The 9,302-nt window shown below is 46.6% G+C and overlaps 1 protein-coding gene across 1 annotated transcript in view; it reads left to right on the top strand.

The window, feature by feature from the left end:
* Nucleotides 1-552: 552 nt before the first annotated feature.
* LOC139368932 (extracellular sulfatase Sulf-2-like) overlaps nucleotides 553-9,302 on the top strand; it is a 281,121-nt gene continuing 272,371 nt past the window's right edge. Inside the window, exon 1 of the mRNA XM_071108434.1 lies at nucleotides 553-712. The gene's annotated coding sequence lies outside the window, so the exon portion shown is untranslated. The remainder of the gene's footprint in view (nucleotides 713-9,302) is intronic.

Below are 9,302 nucleotides of genomic sequence, written 5' to 3'. Positions count from 1 at the left end.
GGCACAGGAAGGCAGTACAGCCCTCTATCCCTATTCACCTTCCCCTCCTCCTCTCCTGCCCTGCCCTCCCTCTATCCCTCCTTCCCTCCCTTCTCTCTCTCTCCCACTGTGAGTGAGTGAGTAAAGCAAAGAGGCAGTCATGTTTCAACAGATGGCTGTCCTGATTCAGCCACCACACCACTGTTGGTTCACTGAGAACTCTGTGACCGTGTGAGCGAGAGAGAGAGAGGGAGAGAGAGAGGGAGAGAGAGAGGCAGGGAGAGAGGGAGAGGGAGAGAGAGGGAGAGAGGAAGAGACAGGGAGCGGGAGAGGGAGAGACACTGAGAGGGAGAGGGAGAGAGAGAGATGTAACTTTGGCTAGAGGGACTTTTTTTCTTCTTCATTTTTAACTCCCCCTCCCCTTTTCCTCCTCGTTGTTCTGTGTGTCTGTCTATATTAGTGTTTTTGATTCTCCGTACGCCTGAGAGCGTGGTCAGTCAGAGAGGGAGAGAGAAAAAGAGAGGGAGAGAGGAGCAGAGTAAGAGTAAAACAGAGCAGGAAAAGGACAGACAGGAGAAGAGGAGGGAACAGTCCATGGTAATGTGTGCCTGCTCGTCCCAGTCCAGCTCAGTGCAGCGCCCCCTCCTCCTCCAGCTCTACTGGGTCAGTACCCTGGGACAGCACCTGCTCCCCCGACAGACAGACAGACTCTCAGGACCCGCAGCTGTGTGAGGTACAGTGGCCTGCCCTACTTTTCACTTTGCTGCCTCTCTCTCTCTTGTTCTCTCCCTCTCCCTCATGTTTTCTCTCTCTCTCTCTCTCTCTCTCTCTCTCTCTCTCTCTCGCTCTCTCTCTCTCTGTCTCGCTCTCTCTCTCTCTGTCTCGCTCTCTCTGTCTCTGTCTCGCTCTCTCTGTCTCTGTCTCGCTCTCTCTCTCTGTCGCTCTCTCCCCCTGTCACTCTCTCTCTCTGTCGCTCTCTCCCCCTGTCACTCTCTCTCTCTGTCGCTCTCTCCCCCTGTCACTCTCTCTCTCTGTCGCTCTCTCCCCCTGTCACTCTCTCGGTCTCTCTTTCTGTCTTAAAGGAACATGTTGTTTTAGCTTCATGCTTTCAGTTATTTTCTGGTAAGGTGCATCTTGTTGAGTTTCCTCTTGTTTTTACTTATCTTTGCTTCCTTGCTGATGAACACGTGGGAGCTAGCTTTTGCTGACTAGGTGCAGTGTTCCTGGGGGAAAGGGAGGGATGGTGTTACACCCTGTAGCCTAGCAGGAACAGCCACAGGGAATTAAAGAGACAGGAAGGGAAGGGAAAGGAAGGGAAGGGAAGGGAAGGGAAGGGAAGGGATGGGATGGTGTTACACCCTGTAGCCTATCAGGAACAGCCACAGGGAATTAAAGAGACAGGAAGAGAAGGGAAGGGATGGTGTTACACCCTGTAGCCTATCAGGGACAGCCACAGGGAATTAAAGAGACAGGAAGGGAAGGGAAGGGAAGGGAAGGGAAGGTGTTACACCCTGTAGCCTATCAGGAACAGCCACAGGGAATTAAAGAGACAGGAAGGGAAGGGAAGGGAAGGGAAGGGAAGGTGTTACACCCTGTAGCCTATCAGGAACAGCCACAGGGAATTAAAGAGACAGGAAGGGAAGGGAAGGGAAGGTGTTACACCCTGTAGCCTATCAGGAACAGCCACAGTGAATTAAAGAGACAGGAAGAGAAGGGAAGGGATGGGAAGGGAAGGGAAGGGATGGTGTTACACCCTGTAGCCTAGCAGGAACAGCCACAGGGAATTAAAGAGACAGGAAGAGAAGGGAAGGGAAGGGAAGGGAAGGTGTTACACCCTGTAGCCTAGCAGGAACAGCCACAGGGAATTAAAGAGACAGGAAGAGAAGGGAAGGGATGGTGTTACACCCTGTAGCCTAGCAGGAACAGCCACAGGGAATTAAAGAGACAGGAAGAGAAGGGAAGAGAAGGGAAGGGATGGGATGGTGTTACACCCTGTAGCCTATCAGGAACAGCCACAGGGAATTAACGAGACAGGAAGAGAAGGGAAGGGAGGTCGACTCAAACTGTCATTCCCCATATGCATCAGACTCTGTTTCCTTGATAAGCAACTCTGCAATGTGTTGAGGAGCACTTGATGTGTTTTATGTTACTTGGATAGTTGAACGTGTATAAATCGTTCTTCAAACAGGAACTTCGATGATGTGGGGAGTCTGGGAAGGTGAAGTGCTTTTTGTGGGGAGTATGGGAAGGTGAAGTGCTTTTTGTGGGGAGTATGGGAAGGTGAAGTGCTTTTTGTGGGGAGTATGGGAAGGTGAAGTGCTTTTTGTGGGGAGTATGGGAAGGTGAAGTGCTTTTTGTGGGGAGTATGGGAAGGTGAAGTGCTTTTTGTGGGGAGTATGGGAAGGTGAAGTGCTTTTTGTGGGAGTATGGGAAGGTGAAGTGCTTTTTGTGGGGAGTATGGGAAGGTGAAGTGCTTTTTGTGGGGAGTATGGGAAGGTGAAGTGCTTTTTGTGGGGAGTATGGGAAGGTGAAGTGCTTTTTGTGGGAGTATGGGAAGGTGAAGTGCTTTTTGTGGGGAGTATGGGAAGGTGAAGTGCTTTTTGTGGGGAGTATGGGAAGGTGAAGTGCTTTTTTTTATCACACTGTTGATAATTACTCCCGAGTGGCTCAGCGGTCTAAGGCATTGCATCTCAGTGCTAGATGTGTCACTACAGACCCTGGTTTGATCCCTGGCTGTATCACAACTGTCTGTGATCGGGAGTCCCATAGGGCAGCGCACAATTGGCCCTGCGTTGTCTGGGTTAGGAGAGGGTTTAGCCAGGGTAGGCCATCACTGTAAAATAAAAATTGGTTCACAGACTTGCCTAGTTAAATGAAGGTAAAACATTTTTTTTAATGATTTGTGGCATAGGGTGGTCAAGCCGTCTAACCAACCGCCTCTGGCACATGTCTATGCTGCCTTTTGACATTGCCTCTCTCTCTGTCTCTCTCTCTCTCTGTCTCTCTCTCTCTCTGTCTCTCTCTGTCTCTGTCTCTGTCTCTCTCTCTCTCTGTCTCTCTCTCTTGTTCTCTCCCTCTCCCTCATGTTTTCTCTCTCTCTCTCTCTCTCTCTCTCTCTCTCTCTCTCTCTCTATCTCTCTCTCTCTATCTCTCTCTCTCTCTGATTCAATTCAATTCAATTCAATTCAAGGGCTTTATTGGCATGGGAAACATGTGTTAACATTGCCAAAGCAAGTGAAGTAGACAACATACAAAGTGAATATATAAAGTGAACAAAAAATAAATAAATTAACAGTAAACATTACACATACAGAGGTTTCAAAACAGTAAAGACATTACAAATGTCATATTATATATATATACAGTGTTTCAACAATGTACAAATGGTTAAAGGACACAAGATAAAATAAATAAGCATAAATATGGTTATGGTCTCTCCCTCTCTCTCTGTCTCTCTCTCTCTGTCTGTCTGTCTCTCTCTCTCTCTCTCTCTCTGTCTCTCTCTGTCTCTCACTCTCTCCCTCTCTCTCTCTCCCTCTCTCTCTGTCTCTCCCTCTCTCTCTGTCTCTCTCTCTCTCTCTGTCTCTCTCTCTCTCTCTCTCTCTCTGTCTCTGTGTGTGTGTGTGTGTTCAATAAAGTGATAAAAGACAAGAAAATAAACATGATTGATATTATTTTTCCTATAACTTCTGTGACAAAAGGTCTGAGTGACGGGAGTGTTTGTGGTCTCTACCCTGCTATGGTTTAGCATGTTAAGTCGACCACATGCTCTATTGACTTTGGGAATCTGACAACTGTTTATCAGGTTGTGTTCGCCCTGGCTATTTATACTGGGTCACTACATTCCCACCATCACATTGACACAGGGGCGGATGCGGCCTGCGGGGAGAGTGGCACTGGCCCAGAGGTTTACCTCACCCGCTGGAATGCAAACACATACTGAACCCACCTCTCACCCTCTGGCTGCCCAGTCAGTCACATACTGAGTGTCTGCTCTGGCTGTCTGTGGTCAACGCCGCACAACCACTCAACAGCATGTCTCCCTCACTTACACATTTTACATTTACTTGTTAGTCATTTAGCAGACTCTCTAATCCAGAGCGGTTTGCAGTAAGTGCATTCATAATAAGATAGCTAGGTGGGACAACCACATATCACAATTATAGTAAGTAAATTGTTCCTCAATAAGTAGCTGTCAGTAGAGTCAGAGCTAAAAAGGGAGTGTGGGGGGGCAGGGACTCTGCTGTCCTAGCACCAGGGGGAAGCTGGTAACACCATTGGGGTGCCAGGACAGAGAAGAGCTTGGACTGTGCTGAGCAGGAGCTGCCCTCTCATAGGGGCAGAACAGAGTGCTCGGGTTGGGGTGTAGGGTTTGAGCCTGAAGGTAGGGAGAGGCCCCTTGCTGTTCCGTAGGTAAGGACCATGGTGTTCTAGTGGATGCGAGCCTCGACTGAAAGCCGAGTGGATGGAGGAACGGGGTGACATGAGAGAACTTGGGAAGGTTGAAAACCAGGCGGGCTGAAGCATTCTGGGTAAGTTGCAGGGGTTTGATGGCACAGGCGGGGCAGCCCAGCCAACAGCAAATTGCAGTAGTCCAGACAGGTTGTTGTAGAGCATGAACCTGCAGTACTGAATCACTGCTTTGATGTTTGCAGAGAACTACAGGGTGTTGTACAGGGTCACACCAAGGTTCTTTGCACTCTGGGAGGAGGACACTATGGCGTTGTCAACCGTGATGGAGAGGTCTTTGAGCAGGCCTTCCCCAGTGGGAAGAGCAGCTCCATCTTGTCGAGGTTGAGCTTGAGGTTGTGGGCCGACATCCAAGTTGACATATCTGTCAGGCACGCAGAGATGCGTGTTGCCACCTGGGTGTAGTTGAGTGTCATCCGCATAGCAATGATAGGAGAGACCATGTAAGGATATGACGGAGCCGAGTGACTTGGTGTATAGAGAGAAGAGGGCCTAGAACTGAACGGCCTGCCAGGTAGGATACAATCCAAGAGTGTGCAGAGCCTGAGATGCCCAGCCCTGAGAGGGTGGAGAGGAGGATCTGATGGTTCACAGTGTCAAAGGCAGTGGATAGATCTAGGAGGATGAGAACAGAGTAGAGAGAGTCAGCTTTGGCAGTGCTGAGATCCTCCATGACACAGAGGAGAGAGAGAGTCAGCTTTGGCAGTGTGGAGACCCTCCATGACACAGAGGAGAGAGAGTCAGCTTTGGCAGTGTGGAGACCCTCCATGACACAGAGGAGAGAGAGTCAGCTTTGGCAGTGTGGAGACCCTCCATGACACAGAGGAGAAAGAGAGTCAGCTTTGGCAGTGTGGAGACCCTCCATGACACAGAGGAGAGAGAGAGTCAGCTTTGGCAGTGTGGAGACCCTCCATGACACAGAGGAGAGAGAGAGTCAGCTTTGGCAGTGTGGAGACCCTCCATGACACAGAGGAGAGAGAGAGTCAACTTTGGCAGTGTGAAGACCCTCCATGACACAGAGGAGAGAGAGAGTCAACTTTGGCAGTGTGGAGACCCTCCATGACACAGAGGAGAGAGAGAGTCAGCTTTGGCAGTGTGGAGACCCTCCATGACACAGAGAAGACCAGTCTCTGTTGAGTGATACGTCTTGAAGCCTGACTTGTTAGGTTCAAGAAGATCATTCTGAGAGAGATAATGAGAAAGTTGATCAGAGATCGCACGCTCACGTGTTTTAGAAAGAAAAGAAAGAAGAGATACAGGTCTATAGTTTTTAACATCTGATGAGTCAAGTGTTGGTTTCTTGAGGAGGGGAGCGAATCAGGCCATTTTGAAGACAGAGGGGACACAGCCCGTGGTCAGTGATGAGTTGATGAGGGAAGTGAGAAATGGGAGATGATCTGGAGAAGGGAGGAGAGGATTGAGTCGAGCGGGCAGCCATGAGACTGGAGAAAGAAGTCAAGGCGTAAGGTAGTTCTGTGTGATTGAGACCAGTGACTCGATAGGCTGAGTGAATGAGTAGTGGATATCATCAACCTTCTTTTCAAAGTGGTTGACAAAGTCATCTGGAGAGAGGGGGAGGTGTGGAAGATTAACGAGGTTGGAGAAGGTGGAAAATCATTTCCTAGGGGTAGAGGCAGACGCTTGACATTTAGAGTGATGTAAATTGGCTTTAGCAGCAGATACAGAGGAAGAGAAGGTAGAGAGGAGGGAGTTGAAGGATGATAGGTCCTCCGTAAGATAATTGTTCCTCCATTTTCACTCAGCTGCCCACAGCCCTGTTCTGTAAGCTTGCAATGAGTGAGTCATAAGGATGCAGAAAAGGTGGAGAGTAGGGTCGAAGAGGAAGGAAGGAGAAGGATTTAGCAGAAGGGAGAGATGATAGGATAGAAGAGGAGAGAGTCGTGGGAGAGAGATTACACAGATCCACAAAGAATTCGAAAACAAATCCAATTTTGAAAAACTCCCATATCTACTGGGTGAAATTCCACAGTGTGCCATCACAGCAGCAAGATTTGTGACCTGTTGCCACGAGAAAAGGGCAACCAGTGAAGAACACACACCATTGTAAATACAACCCATATTTATGCTTATTTATTTTATCTTGTGTCCTTTAACCATTTGTACATTGTTAAAACACTGTATATATATATAATATGACATTTGTAATGTCTTTACTGTTTTGAAACCTCTGTATGTGTAATGTTTACTGTTAATTTTTGTTGTTTTTCACTTTATATATTCACTTTGTATGTTGTCTACCTCACTTGCTTTGGCAATGTTAACACATGTTTCCCATGCCAATAAAGCCCTTGAATTGAATTGAATTGAGAGAAAGCGAAGATTGAGACGGCACATGACCATCTGGGTAGGCGTATGGCTAGCGTATGGTAGGCGTATGGCAGTCGTATGGCGTTTAGGCGTATGGCAGGCGTATGGCAGGCGTATGGCAGGTGTATTGGTAGGCGTATGGTAGGTGTATGGTAGGCGTATGGCAGGCATATGGCAGGCGTATGGCTCTCACTATTCTACATGCGCTCCGTCCTGTATATTAAGTTACATTCAGTCAAACAGGACCAGGGAATTCAGGGATTAATTGTACTGAATGTTTTCATTCATTTAGTAGAGCTTTGATGAAACATTCATCATGTTATTTGATATTTTCTTAGCTAATAATAGCCTGGTTTCTTTCCACTTCTGCTTCCTTCCATGGATGACTGGTGCAATACCCCTGTCTCCCCTAAGGCTGGTTTAGGGATGGGGATACACAATATTTCTCACCTCTACATGTTACACCACCTCTACATGTTACACCACCTCTACATGTTACATCACCTCTACATGTTACATCACCTCTATATGTTACACCATGTTACACCACCTCTACATGTTACACCACCTCTACATGTTACACCACCTCTACATGTTACACCATGTTACACCACCTCTACATGTTACACCACCTCTACATGTTACACCACCTCTACATGTTACACCACCTCTACATGTTACACCATGTTACACCACCTCTACATGTTACATCACCTATACATGTTACACCGTGTTACACCACCTCTACATGTTACACCACCTCTACATGTTACACCACCTCTACATGCTACACCATCTCTACATGTTACACCACCTCTACATGTTACACCATTTCTACATGTTACATCACCTCTACATGTTACACTGTGTTACATCAACTCTACATGTTACACCATGTTACACCACCTCTACATGTTACACCACCTCTACATTTATCATCACCTCTACATGTTACACCATGTTACACCACCTCTACATATTACATCACCTATACATGTTACACCGTGTTACACCACCTCTACATGTTACACCACCTCTACATGTTACACCATCTCTACATGTTACATCACCTCTACATGTTACACTGTGTTACATCAACTCTACATCTTACACCACCTCTACATGTTACACCACCTCTACATGTTACACCACCTCTACATGTTAAACCACCTCTACATGTTACAACACCTCTACATGTTACACCACCTCTACATGTTACACCACCTCTACATGTTACATCACAAATACATGTTACACCGTGTTACACCACCTCTACGTGTTACACCATGTTACACCACCTCTACATGTTACATCACCTCTACGTGTTACATCACCTCTACACGTTACACCATGTTACATCAACTCTACATGTTACATCACCTCTACATGTTACACCATGTTACACCACCTCTACATGTTACACCACCTCTACATATTACACCATCTCTACATGTTACACCACCTCTACATGTTACACCATCTCTACATGTTACATCATCTCTACATGTTACACTGTGTTACATCAACTCTACATGTTACACCATGTTACACCACCTCTACATGTTACACCACCTCTACATGTTACACCACCTCTACATGTTACATCACCTCTACATGTTACATCACCTCTACATGTTACATCACCTCTACACGTTACACCATGTTACACCACCTCTACATGTTACACCACCTCTACATGTTACACCACCTCTACATGTTACATCACCTCTACACGTTACACCATGTTACACCACCTCTACATGTTACACCACCTCTACATGTTACACCACCTCTACATGTTACACCATGTTACACCACCTCTACATGTTACACCACCTCTACATGCTACGTCACCTCTACATGTTACATCACCTCTACATGTTCCACCATGTAACACCACCTCTACATGTTACACCACCTCTACATGTTACATCACCTCTACATTTATCATCACCTCTACATGTTACATCAACTCTACATGTTACATCATGTTACACCACCTCCACATGTTACATCACCTATACATGTTACAGCGTGTTACATAACCTCTACATGTTACACAATGTTACACCACCTCTACATGTTACACCACCTCTACATGCTACATCACCTCTACATGTTACATCACCTCTACATGTCACAGCATGTTACACCACCTCTACATGTTACACCACCTCCACATGTTACATCATGTTACACCAACTCCACATGTTACATCACCTCTACATGTTACACCACCTCTACATGTTACACCATGTTACACCACCTCTACATGTTACACCACCTCTACATGTTACATCAACTCTACATGTTACATCACCTCTACATGTTACACCACCTCTACATGTTACACCACCTCTACATATTACACCATCTCTACATGTTACACCATGTTACACCACCTCTACATGTTACAACACCTCTACATGTTACACCACCTCTACATGTTACACCACCTCTACATGTTACATCACCTCTACATGTTACATCACCTCTACACGTTGAACCATGTTACATCACCTCTA

The sequence above is a fragment of the Oncorhynchus clarkii genome, chromosome 16, assembly GCF_045791955.1.
Source record: "Oncorhynchus clarkii lewisi isolate Uvic-CL-2024 chromosome 16, UVic_Ocla_1.0, whole genome shotgun sequence".
In the NCBI taxonomy this organism is placed as follows: Eukaryota; Metazoa; Chordata; class Actinopteri; order Salmoniformes; family Salmonidae; genus Oncorhynchus; species Oncorhynchus clarkii.
This window is presented reverse-complemented; position numbering and strand designations above follow the sequence as displayed.